This window comes from Saccostrea cucullata, unplaced genomic scaffold (genome assembly GCF_032062105.1).
Source record: "Saccostrea cucullata isolate Sc308-1 unplaced genomic scaffold, CSIRO_AGI_Scuc_v1 ctg1678, whole genome shotgun sequence".
In the NCBI taxonomy this organism is placed as follows: Eukaryota; Metazoa; Mollusca; class Bivalvia; order Ostreida; family Ostreidae; genus Saccostrea; species Saccostrea cuccullata.
In genome coordinates this window covers 221863-235036 of record NW_026924271.1, presented here as the reverse complement: position 1 = coordinate 235036, position 13174 = coordinate 221863, and the positions used below count along the sequence as shown (strand labels likewise).

At 31.1% G+C, this 13174-nt stretch overlaps 1 long non-coding RNA gene across 1 annotated transcript; it reads right to left on the bottom strand.

The window, feature by feature from the left end:
* Positions 1 to 452: 452 nt before the first annotated feature.
* LOC134266088 (uncharacterized) lies at positions 453 to 1979 on the bottom strand. Its single transcript, XR_009991892.1, has 4 exons — positions 1873 to 1979; positions 1432 to 1662; positions 1245 to 1343; positions 453 to 523 (listed from the first exon to the last, which is right to left on the bottom strand). It is a non-coding gene; the product is annotated as an uncharacterized LOC134266088 (long non-coding RNA).
* Between the last annotated feature and the right edge of the window lie 11195 nt (positions 1980 to 13174).

Sequence of the window (13174 nt, the reverse complement as noted above, 5' to 3'; positions counted from 1 at the left end):
AATAAGACACAGTGATTTAGAAAAAAAACACAACTCGGTGGATAAAAATCATATATAGCCAATTACAAATCATGGGAGATCCTATATTTTTTATCTAGTCTAATTTTAGACCCACTGTTACTATGTAAGCCCCGCATCTCATGCATAGATGATGTTCAAGTGTGCATTCTCTTTATTTTGTAAGAAGTAAAGACAAAAAACAACAACATGGAATAAGTCTATTGTTTTGCAGTTTAAAATTATTTTTAACATGTAATATTTAAATTTGGTGCCAAATTTACAGACTTCTGTACAATATACAAAATCAGATTCAGAGTTAATAGAAACAGAAAAAAAGATTCATACCACAGCATTAAGTGCAGTTATCCTTTGTAACTCACTCCATGTCCACATGTAACGGATAAATTCGAGATCAGCATTCAAAAAAAGAAGAAAAAAGAAAAACGAAAAGAAAAAAGTCTTAAGTCTTTATTCTATATTCTGTTACAGGCAGTCAATTATTTACATCCTTTTCCTATTATGTCTGGAAAAAAAAGGGAAAAATAATCAAAATCAGATTTAATCTGCATATTTTTATCTTTTTATGACAGAAGTTTAAACCACTGATATGACACGATCAATAAAAATTCTATACTGATAAATTTTACTGGAGATTATTTGCTTTACTTTATATTGTACCCGAGAATGTACTTGTATTTTGTCATTTTTGTTGTTTTTGTAATTTTCAATGCGTGGTATAATTATTGATACACGTATTGGTATTTGCTATTTATACATGTATCTATATGCTACAATACATTTTTATCAAGAAATGTAATACATTATACTTGAATGTCTCAAAAGCAAGAACAGATTATAGAACTAACGCTTTATTGGCCCATATTTACAACAATATGAGCTGCATTTTCGAAAATTTTCAAAACAAATGTGTTATTATGATAAATTTGTATGTAACTTTTGATTCAGTCGAAGCTTAGTTCTCCCATCGCAAATATGAACAACAGAATAGTTATAATAGTTAGTTATTAAGTAATATAATAGTTAAAATAGTTATTAACAATTTTGCAACAAAAAAATCCGACATCAAAGTTGCAGTTCATATTACTTTAATATCTTATACTATAAAGCACAATTTGCATCAAGAAAAGAGGTTTAAAGAAAATTGTTAAACGATTTTTTTTTTGTATTCATAAACTTGTCCGACTTAAAATTTCTAAAATGATGAACGTGTATTTAATACAAACCTCATTCCATCTATTTCTAACTGACACTGTCATAGAAAGCCTCATTGCTGCTAGCCAAAGAGGCAATCAACGCAGGAGCGAATATTGCAAGAAGAACAACTGCGAAATGAAAGAGAGAAAACATGATAAAATAATTTTTTCAAGGTCATTGTATTTCAAAAGAATCAGTCTTAGATTGATTACTTACAAATGATTATGATTGGAATTATTGATCCAGCGTTGGATCCGCCACCCACACCGACACCAAAAGGTTGTGCAGCAGCATAGGTTACGTAATATGGCTGTTGTGCTTGGTAAATTAACTGTCTTGGTTGATAGTAATATTGTCTATAGGCGCCCCAATGGTTATGTCCATACCCCCCAGCAGAAACACAGGCAAATACCCCAAACAGAATCAATATGCTTAGGGTGACTTTCACTATAAATCAATTTATTTTCAATTAATTCATTCTATTATTAAGAGAAATGTTCAAAAAAAAAACAAATAAGCTGTTTTAATCAGTGAGAATTTTTTAAAGTTTTTATTTTTTAAAGATGTTAAATAACCATATGAACGTATGACAGGGAACTCAAACTGAAAAAAAATAATGAAATTATGGTATGATTGAAAATCAAGAAATTTTCTTACTTTTGATATTTGAATCAAGGAGGACAAAAATCCAAGATCCTATATGTGTTTAAACTGAACACCGACGGCTTTTATAAAGTCACGATTAGTTTGCACTCCCCGTAAGAGCAAATAACCAATTAAAACATTCCTTTCTTCACTATACAGCATGATATTGTACATGTATGATATTTTGCTGAACAAGTAAACCATAATAAATCACATGTCAATGCAATAAGGAAAAGGGAATTTCAGCTTGGTGCAAATTGTTACCCGTTGGATAATGAACAACCAATACACCTATCCTGTTAATACCCACTTATTTTTTATGTGAGATATTGGATTTTTATTTGGAATTCTGGTGAAAGTGTTTAGTCTGTACATGAATTTTAAAATTACGGGACTGGAAAGAGGCAGATTTATTATTTAATAGAAATAAAAATATATAACCTTTGAAGCACATGACATTATAATGGCTATATTTTCTATACAGTGATTTTATAATTAGGAAACCAATTTAAATTTTAATCTAAAAGAGAGGGGGCCGATTAAGCTTTTTATACATGTTATTCTGTAATCAAAAGTTACATTGTCATTGACATCTATCACAGGTTAAGACATCTTCTGTATGCAAGGTGGGAGGTCTGATAAAGAAATTTATGCAAAATTCGCGACATAGAACGGGTCAATTAAATGTATTTCAAATGAATTATCCCCAGCTCATCAAAAGGAGGAAAGAAATCATATAATGTTTACATATAAACTTGATTAAAACAAAGATTATTTTCTCATCATTCAACATTTCTAGCTTGTAATAAATAGAAAATAGATAGAAAAATAAATTTATATCAGAGAAAAATATATAGAGCCATAAATAAAGAAAAATACAGTGAACCAAACTTCGAAGTGTTCACCTATCATTTTTTAACTTTTAAAGAACAAATGCATACAATAAATACTTTATTTAATTCATGGTTAATGATGCATATTTAAGTTCGATGTTGCATAAAGTTCATGTAAGTATCACGTCAGAGTTTTAAGCAAATAGTCAAGGAAATGGTGTACCCTCAAAATGAAAATTCACACAAAATAATCTCTATGGAGTAAGACCATCACTCGCTCTAATTTCTGCAAGACATACTTTACTGTTGGATACCATGTACCCCAGAATAGAAGATTGACCCATCTGCTGCAACACCTACTGCACAGATCTTTCCAAACCGTTGAAATTGTTTGGAAGAGGGGGGGGGTGGCTTTGACATTCCTTTTAAAAATCCCAGACCATGTTCAATGGGATTCAGATCCGGGGATATGACAGTGCATCATCACACAGAGGCCTTTAGTCAATATCCTTGGGCGTTTAGCACGTAAGGGCGCCGCTTTAAGGATGATTCAGGCTGCTTGAGATGATATTAGGCTGTCACGAGCACCGATTTCTTTTCATTTTCATACGATTGAAAGTGTTTGTTTTCATGTTTAAAAGATTGTTTCAGAACAATTTATCACTCTTTTAACCTGGTGTGACGCGAAATTTTGGCCTCAGACGAAGATCAAGGTCACTTCCGGTTTGGTTAAATTTTGTCCAAAGCTTTCAAATTGTGATAAATTGGCGATGAAAATGACGCACAACCTATAGAAAAATGTGTTTAAATGGGTTTTGATACTGCTTCTTAATTTTAAACGTAATATCTAGAACAACCAAAAACTAAAATAAAAGTGAGTAAAACGTGGTGCAAGGATGATCCAGATATCAACATTCCAACGGCTCTCCCTTCTTTCTCAATGGTTATTTTGCCAATGCTTTGTGTTTTTAGTGAGACCATTTATTAAAATCCTATAATGATCATAAAAGATTTTAATTACACAAAACACGTGCCGCAAAGTACAGATTTATTGTTTTTAAGCTTCGTCACGGAACATTGATTTTCATCGGTGATATTTGATTTTCTTACAAGATTTGTTGAGAAGACTCATTTGTTGTAATAATTTGAAAATATCATACCATTCTATAAAGTAGTTTTTAAATAAATACAATTATTACAGTGAACACTTAGAAGTTTTGTTAAGGTATGTCACTCGTGAAATTTGTTAAATCAAGGATTTTTTGAGAAGTATATTTTGGATAAGTACTCATATAGTGAGACTCAAAATCGCAGAGAAAATAGGGGGTCAGTGTGCATCTTACTAAGCTACGGTACAATAAAGTTGACCTTTTTGCACTTAAATTTTAACTCTTTGGTTAATTACTTTAACCTTTATCATATTTTATCAGATGTAACCATGCCAATAAATATAATTTTATTTTACGTAAAATAGTTTGAATAATATTTGTCATTGAACAAATCTTGCAAACTAATGCGAGTAAATTATTGTTTGACCTTTTTGCACTTAAAAGTAGCATATTTGGGGTATTAAAAAACTAAATGAGCAATAAAACATTTTCTTAAATCAAGCTTTTTACGACTAAAGTGCTGATTATTCACAAGTATAGAGTACTTTAAAATAATGAAAGAAAAAGTTGTGGTCGGTGATGTTAATTTTGAAATATTGGTCAAAATATGTGACTTTCAGGCGAAAAATGGTACAAATTTTATCCTGACTTACTTGACATATTTTCATGTTTTGGCAAAGTTTGTTGAAGGAAGGTGTGAAACTTGTTCTAAAAATATAGATAAAACCTATATTAAATATTCCTAGCAATATCAGAACGAAAAATATTTTTCGAGTAAAGTTTCTGAGGCCAAAGTTCCAAGATACTAAATTTAATAAATGTAATGTGCAGATTTGCTGAATTATCTGCTAAATATCCTTCCACTACAAGAAATAGTCCCTCATAAATCTTGCTTCTTTGTAGCTTTTTGAGCAGTTTTTTCGTTGAATGTTAAAACATTAACATTGTTGAATTTAAATATATTATAAAAATTGATTTTTAATAAATAGTTTTGAAGTAAGAGGTTCTGTGTGAACTTTTCTAAAAAGCTGACGAGTGACATACCTTAAGTATACATACTGTATTACATGTAATACTTAATATAAAACAGAAGGAGAATGAGAATAATCATTTAAAAAATCTTTCTCTCAACAATAGCAAATTAAAGTCAAGATTTAGTAAAAGAAAAAAAAAGATGCCTACAGATTTATCAAATTTGAAAAATAAATTCATTTAAAGATGCTTTATAGCTTTAGCTTGCCCAAATAATGGGATAAGGATCATAATTTGTAGTTAAACAAGATGAAAAACCATATTTTAAACTGTCATTTTCAATGAAAAAATTAAAAAAACCCAGTCATGAAGATGGTAGGTTTTTTTCATATGCAACGAAGGAAATGTATCCAGATTGCCTACAGTCTCTCAGATAACGGTAATTTGTAGGTCAAAAGTCCATTAAACAATACAAAATCAGATCAGATGCCATGGAGGAGAAAGCACCCCTTGTTGATCGGTCACACCCACCGTATGCTCCTTGTCACGATCAGGAAACAGCGAAAAAATCTGTCGACAATTCAGGGTGCAAACAATGGCCTAAAACCAGTGAGAAAAACGCCAGTCAGCATTTGACGTAATAGTAACTTGTATATGCTGACAAGGCCATTGCATCGACCATAGAACTTACAGACTTAAAACCAGACTGCTAATATTCTTGTTTCAGCTACTTATACGTCACTAACTTACCTCTTTTTAAAAATTGTTCATACGTTGAGGATGCTCTTGCGTATCGAATCAATTGCGAGATATAAACCCCGAATGCAGGTGATGAAGGTATAGTGCTGCATAAGTAAGGGAAGTTGACGATGGAAAAGTTAAAGTCATCTCGTTTGTCATAAAGCTTGGTTGTTCGATTACCATTAACGTTTTTCTCAAGTGAGAAATCTAAACATGAAACAGATGTGTCAGAATCCTTGGTATCTTTTAATTCAAGCTCACCGAGATATATCGTATCGACATAAGATTGGAAATAACCATTGTTAATTTACAATACGTCGTCGATATATCTAAATGTCGAGTTGAAGTTCACAGCGAGTGCTTTCTTCTTTTCACGTATATGATTTTGGACGAAATTCTGCTTCATTAGACCTGTGCTAATAATTGGGCGCCATTGGACCTGTAGGATTTCCAATAGATTTTTGGAAGACGTGGTCTCCAAAAACCACATCAATAATGTCAATAAGAAACTCAAGCACCATCTGTTAATTATCATCTTCAGAGTACTTGTGTGTACTAGCACAATGTTTTTTAAAAAACATAATTTTGCAAAAGACCAATGACAAGGTAAGTAAATTTACGAGTTTTTATTGAAAAAGTAGCTGTCAGTGTGTTATCAAAGAGTATAGACTTTAATCTATCGTGGGGAATAGTTGTATTTTAAGTTGAAAAGTCTTAAGTTTTAAGTTGTTCATTTTGGAATTTTTTTAGCTCCTCGAATACTAGTATACTGTTGAACAGTACTCTTGAAGTTTGTCTTTCACTATTGTCAATAGCTTGAAAAATATCATTTCAAACCAACGCTACAACTGAACAAGTTAAGCAGAGAATACAAGTAATTGAATTAAAAGTGTACAATTTAGAAAACAAGCTTGATGAGGTAGCAAAATTAACAGCACAGAAAACTTCACAGGAAAAGGAAAGTACGGGGAAGTAAAAGATCAGGCAGACACAATCAAGGTTCGTAATGTTTCCTGTGATGATGAGATTAGTTACGACCAATGAGGCGGAACCAGGTATCTCCGACTCAACCCACTGAAGCTCAATTGCACGAGACTTCAAACGAAAACTTATCTACAAATACAGTAATACCAAAGTTACAACCCTCAGAGACAAAACTATTTATAGGGCAATGAAATTCTTAGAGGAGGGAAAAGTGATCGAAAGCTCAAGTTATTACATTTCAGATTGGATCCAATGATCTTGAATATAAAGATCCAGATGATGTTTTTTAAGATTTTGAAGACTTGATACTGAAGACACAACAACTTCTACAGAGTAATAGTTGTAAATGAAATAATATGTTTTACACCGTTGGGGCGAAGTTTATTTACATCATAAACCTACACATGTACTGTCTATCATTCAAGAAAAAGAAAGCAAAAAGAATAAAACAAAACAATAAAAAGAAATCATTTCCCATAGGGCAAACTTCTCGAAATTTCCGACAAAATCGGAAATACCCGAACCGTTGAAGTGAAAAGTATGACGTCAGATAAAAAGTTCTGTTGACTTAGGACGCAAACGCTATCACATTAAATCAGAAGTTGTTGCTATGTTTTAGCCACCATGTTGCTATGCACCGAAACATGTTTTCCGAATATAAAATTCGATCCATTTCCGAGATGAAGGCTGTTTTTATTTTTTTGAAGATTTTGAAGATTTCTTGTTCCTTTAATTTTTTTTACTATTTTTGAATTCGACAAAGGACATTGGGTAGTGCTTCTAATGTTGCCGGAGAGTGAGATAGTTTTCCTCTGTAATACACGTTAGAAATATTACCAAGATTCTATGGAAATCCAGCCGAGTCTAGACTGTATGATTCGAGGAGAGAGGGGTTTAAAAGCATGTTGAAGGATCTTTGTGCAGAGAAGGGCTTAGGATATGTAAGCCATAGCAACATATCCCAAATCCATTTATTACGCAACTACAGAACAGATTGGTAAGAGAACATCGGAAGACATTTATTCGCATAATGATTCCTCTTTTAACAAATTTCGTACCTTCCCCTACAAACATCGTCAAAATTCATTTCCACGAACCTGGACTGGAAGGTCTCCAAACTTCTATCAAAACTCTGGAAAAAATGGTGTAAAGACAAGCTCATACTATCGTGAATCAAACAGTTTTCCAAACAATATTAAATGTGCGACTTTTAAGGTTAGCTTCGGGACTGGATTATAATTAATGCATAATTATGAGTTGTGCATTTGCTGTAACTAAAAAAAGATATGGCTATGAGGCTATGACATGCATACATACATACATGAATTACTTGGATGTATACCATATACCTTATATTTTTTAATATTGTATTGATCAACAAAGCATGTATTTTACTCATAAACAGTAAACGTAGCATGCACGTAATGTTACTTGTAATAAATATTTTATTTTTCCTACTTAGAAAACAGCTTACCCAGTAATACACTTGCTCAGAATTTTTGTTCTCTTATATATATATATGCAAAGCTAGGTAAAAAAAAAGTATGTGTAAAATTTGTACACTGGGAGTGTACATGTATATTTACTGTATTATTGCTTGTTCTTTATTGATAACAATACTTCTAAGTGTCTCTGGACTTGAAAGTGTATTATTACTTACTACACAATTTTATTAGATACTTCAATAATCAATGTTTCATGACTGTGCCATACTGTATTAAAGAATATTTAAGACAAGTGATTTACATACATGATTTATCAATATCATTTTGGAATGTTCAAGGCTTGGGAGGCAAATGCAATGATTTTTTTTAATCATTATTAAACCATGATATCAATATAATTCTTAAAACTTGGAAAGGTACTGATCCTAATATTTCTATATCACAACATAAATATGCCTTTAGTTACTGAAGTCGTAGATTAAATGTTTTTGATGAAATTAAATACCTGATTGCAAATTAACTGCTCGGACAAGTGTCTCAATCCATTGGATCCATCCATCCCTTTCAGGCGACCGAAATTCCTCCAACTTTTTATCATCAATCCTCGGACGTGTGTCTTGTATCTTTTCTGCATTAATTATCAATTTTCACAAATAAAAATATTCCCAGACAAGAATCCGTTCACTATTACTGATCACAAGTAGCCTTTAACAAAATATTCCCTTCGAAATAGAATTCTTAGTCTGTAACGAATTCAAAGCGTTACCGCCTTTCAAGCCGATTTACACCTTGCGTACTTTTGAAAAAAGCGGCGACCGGTTAGTGCAATATTTATATCCGAATATATCGAATTTAATGTTTAATTGTCCGTCTCAAATGTATATACAAGTAAAAAATAACAAGTTTATAAACTTCAATGGAAATTGAAGTGGGTCGGTACGTGATCAAATCTTCTGAGAAGGCCTTCGGCCTTCACAGGATTTGATCACTTGACCGACCCACTTCAATTCCCATTGAAGTTTATAAACTTGTTATTTATTTCATAATTGAAAAAATGTAGAAAGAAGAAAAAACCCAAGAGATTTAGTAGTGGAATTATCATTGCATATAAATCTATATATTTCTATTTCTAATTTCTTCTCTGTGATAACTCTTTGAAAGTTTGCGGAGTTAATTTCTTAATAATTCTATCAGAATGTAAATTGGGCAGGTCGATAGGTTGGGAGCTAAGGTGGCCTAGTATGCATGTAAATCTCGTGCGGCTGCCTATGTGTTTGACGTCAGTGGGCGAGGACTATTGAAATTGGCATGGGAGTCCTTGTGTAATTAAAATCTAAAATGTCTACATTTTAAAATCCAAATCTACAATTTTATTTCACAATGAAATGGAATTATAAGGAATCACTGTCTTCGTCCGTTATGCAAATTATCCCATGTTTCCCACTATCGTTGATGCCCTTGCACTAACTAGACAGTGATTCCTTAAATAATTTACATAAAGGAATAACTGAAATTAAAGATGCAACATCTTCAGAAAATAGATTATGAATTGAATAGAAATAGACAATTTTTTTTAAATTTTTCAAAAGATCTTTATGTGTGTGCTTGTTATATTCCACCTGTGAACTCTGTCTACTACAATTATGATTTTTCTGAACTTGAAATTGAACTATTCAAAATTTTGTCTAAAATATTTGCAATATTCTTATCCTTGGAGATTTAAATGCAAGAATTTCAGATCATAATGATTGTATTGTTAACGATAATTGTTTATCCACAAACTTAGAAGACCTATCACCAGATAACAATAACGTTGATCATGATATTCCTAGATACTCAGTAGACGGAATCTTTAATGCTCAGGGTTGACAATAATTAGATTTTTGCATTGCCTTCCAGGTTCGTGTTTTGAATGGTCGATTTGTTAGCGATTCTGTAGGTAATTTTACTTCTCACAAACCTAATGGGGTTAGTATTGTTGACTATGCTTTGACCGATGTGGACCTTTTCAATAATTTAATTTTTTTCAAGTACCCGATCCCACATATTTGTCAATCATGCACAGATATCTGTATCTATTCATTGTAATAAGTCCAATAGTGAAAAAATCTTTAGCTCAAGAGCTTTACAATCTAGTTTTTTGAAATGCTCATAAATGGGAAATTATTTCAAAATCTAAATCATCAGATGTTATTTCTGATCCAAAAGTATTAGAACAAATTTTATCCTAGGAAAACACAAATTATGAGCAAAATACAAAAGGTATAGATATAGCTACAGAAGCACTGAATTCAATTTTACAAAACTTGGTAATGAAATCTTGTAAAGTCATCATCTGTAAGAAAAAAGGCAAAAAAAACCCAATGGATTGACAATCAGCTTGGGGATATGAAATAAAACTGTGTTGGTGTTAAGAACTAAGATGAAAAATTAACCCTTTAATAAAAAAAAATAGACATGATTATTTTACTCATTGCAAAAAAAAAAAAAAAAAAAAAAAATGAAAAAATGGTAAAACGAAAAAAGTATTTTTTCCAGAAAGAATTATATTATAAATTATTGAATAGGAAAGAAGCATACCCCAAGCAATACTGGGAAGTTCTTTTAAAAGAGATAAAAGCTCGAATAATACAACAGATGTGCTAGTAAATATTTATAAAGTTATAAACCATTGCAAGACACAAGGTATATGTAAAAGAAAATAATAAAGATTTTCAGAAAAGGATAGAAGATCAGTAACTCAGTATAAAACTTTTTTAGAAGAAAATCTAATTACTGACCAACCATTTACTATCACTAAGTTAAGAAATTAATTTATAAGTTTAACACTAATAAAAGTGCAGGGCCAGATCTTATTCCAAATGAAATATTAAATTATAGCCTCAGTGGTTACTTGTAAAGCTATAGTTAAACTATTCAACTTAATATATTGAATACTGGAGAATACCTATCTGCATGGAAAAAATCATTCATTATTCTCATCTATAAATCTGGTGATAAAAATGACCTAAATAATTATAGAGGTATTTCAATTCAGAACTGCATAGCAAAACTTTTTAGTGCTTCACTTAATAAAAGATTAATACTACATTATGATAAATTATTCTCAAAGTAACAATTTGGCTTTAGAACAGAACACAGACAGCCTTTTATACTTGAAACTTTAATAACAAAATATATTGTTCGAATGAAGACAAAAATATATGCATACTTTGGTCACATAGTGGTTTACAGAATACGTGTACACTGAACAAACTGCAGAATTATTGTTTGAATTGGCAATTATCTGTGAATACCACAAAAACAAAAGTTATACCTTTTCAAAAAATATATAAATCAACCCCTATTTTATATTATGATAATCACCCTCTTGAAGAAATAAATGAACATAATTTTCTTGGAAGAATAATTGACCATAAAGGAAGTTTAAACAATACTAGAATTGTCTAAGAAGGGCTTAAAAGTAACATTCTCCGTAAGAAAAACTTTCACCAATTTTACACAACTACATGTGAATTTGTCTTGTAAATTATTTGATACTCTTGTTCGTCCTATTTATGCTTTAATAGTGAAGTCTGGTTTATGGATGATTATCATCCTACATACAGAGCAATGTTTCGAGCAATAAAAAAAATAACAACTCATGTGATAAACTCGCTTTGCAAGAAAAATTTGTCTATGAAAAAGTACACGCTAGATATTATAAAACAGTTCTAGGACTCATCAAAAAAGCATGCAATATTTCTTTTATTAAAACTCAAGTCATGATGACTTTGTACGACTAAACTCTCAGAATGTAAATGCCTTGATTGAAGAATCGTATAATATTAATATACCTATGCATGAAGAGGGATTTTACTCATGGTATACCCTCGCACTCTCTTTATTTGAAGAAAATAATTTAAGTAGAAATGACTACAAGAATAAAGATGAAAAATTTGACACTATTCGAAATTCAGATAAAAAGAAGTTGAAGAAAATTGTAATAGATAATTATAAAGATAAAACTATGGAAAAAGTATCTAAATTCACAGAAATCTCAAAAAATATACTTGTACAGTAAAAAAAACCACAATGTCAATATGAAAGAGTATCTTATGCTTGAAAATAGTTTTAAGAATAGACAAATGCTAACTAAATTTGAACAAGTGACCACTGCCTAACGGTAGAAACTGGTAGACATAAGAAAATACCTCGACAACAAAGATTATTTACTACATGTAATGGAATTGATGATAAATTTCATTTCTTTTTACAGTGTAACTTGAATATACAAGCAAGGAATATACTTATACAATCTATGTTAGATGATTGTTCTTCATTCTACCTCAAATCACCTACACAGAAACCTAAATATATACTTAGTCCAAAACTTGAAGATATATATACACTTAACAAAACTTCTAAGTGTTCACTTTAATAAATGTATTTATTTAAAAACTACTTTATAGAATGGAATGATATTTTCTGTGTGGTGGTACACTGTCAAATCCCCGGATCTGAATCTCATTGAACACATTTTGGATTGTTATGAGGAATGTCAAAGCCCCCCCCCCCCCCTTCCATACTATTTCAACGGTTTGGAAAGATCTATGCAGTGGATGTGGCAGCAGATGGGTCAATCTCCTATTCAGGGGTACATGGTATCCAACAGTAAAGATTGTCTTGTAGTAATTAGAGCGAGTGGTGGTCTTACTCCATAGAGATTTTTTCGTGTGAATTTTCATTTTGAGGGTACATCATTTCCTTGAAACTTTGCTTAAAATACTGACAAGATACTTGCATGAAATTTACGCAACATCGAACTTAAATATGCATCATTAACCATGAATTATTTTTTGTATGCATTTGTTCTTTAAAACTTAAAAAATGTTAGGTGAACACTTAGAAGTTTGGTTAAGTGTATACCGGCTGTTTGCACTTTTATAAAACAATCATTAGAATTAAGAAATAAAAGGTGCACAACGGTGTAACGTTTAGAGAATAAATTTCTATACGTCTATTGTATATATAATTCATTGTTCTCTTTTGTTTTGTTTTCTACGACGGATTGTATTACTTGACCCATATGGGTGTATTCAACCATCCAATATAGATATAGTAATTCAAATTCATTTTGGGTAATTGGAATATTAAAAATATTCAAAATTGAAATATGTAATAGGTTATTGACAAACAAATTGATGAAACAAGAATATCAACAGTCTCTTTTAAAGTCATCATTTCGTAA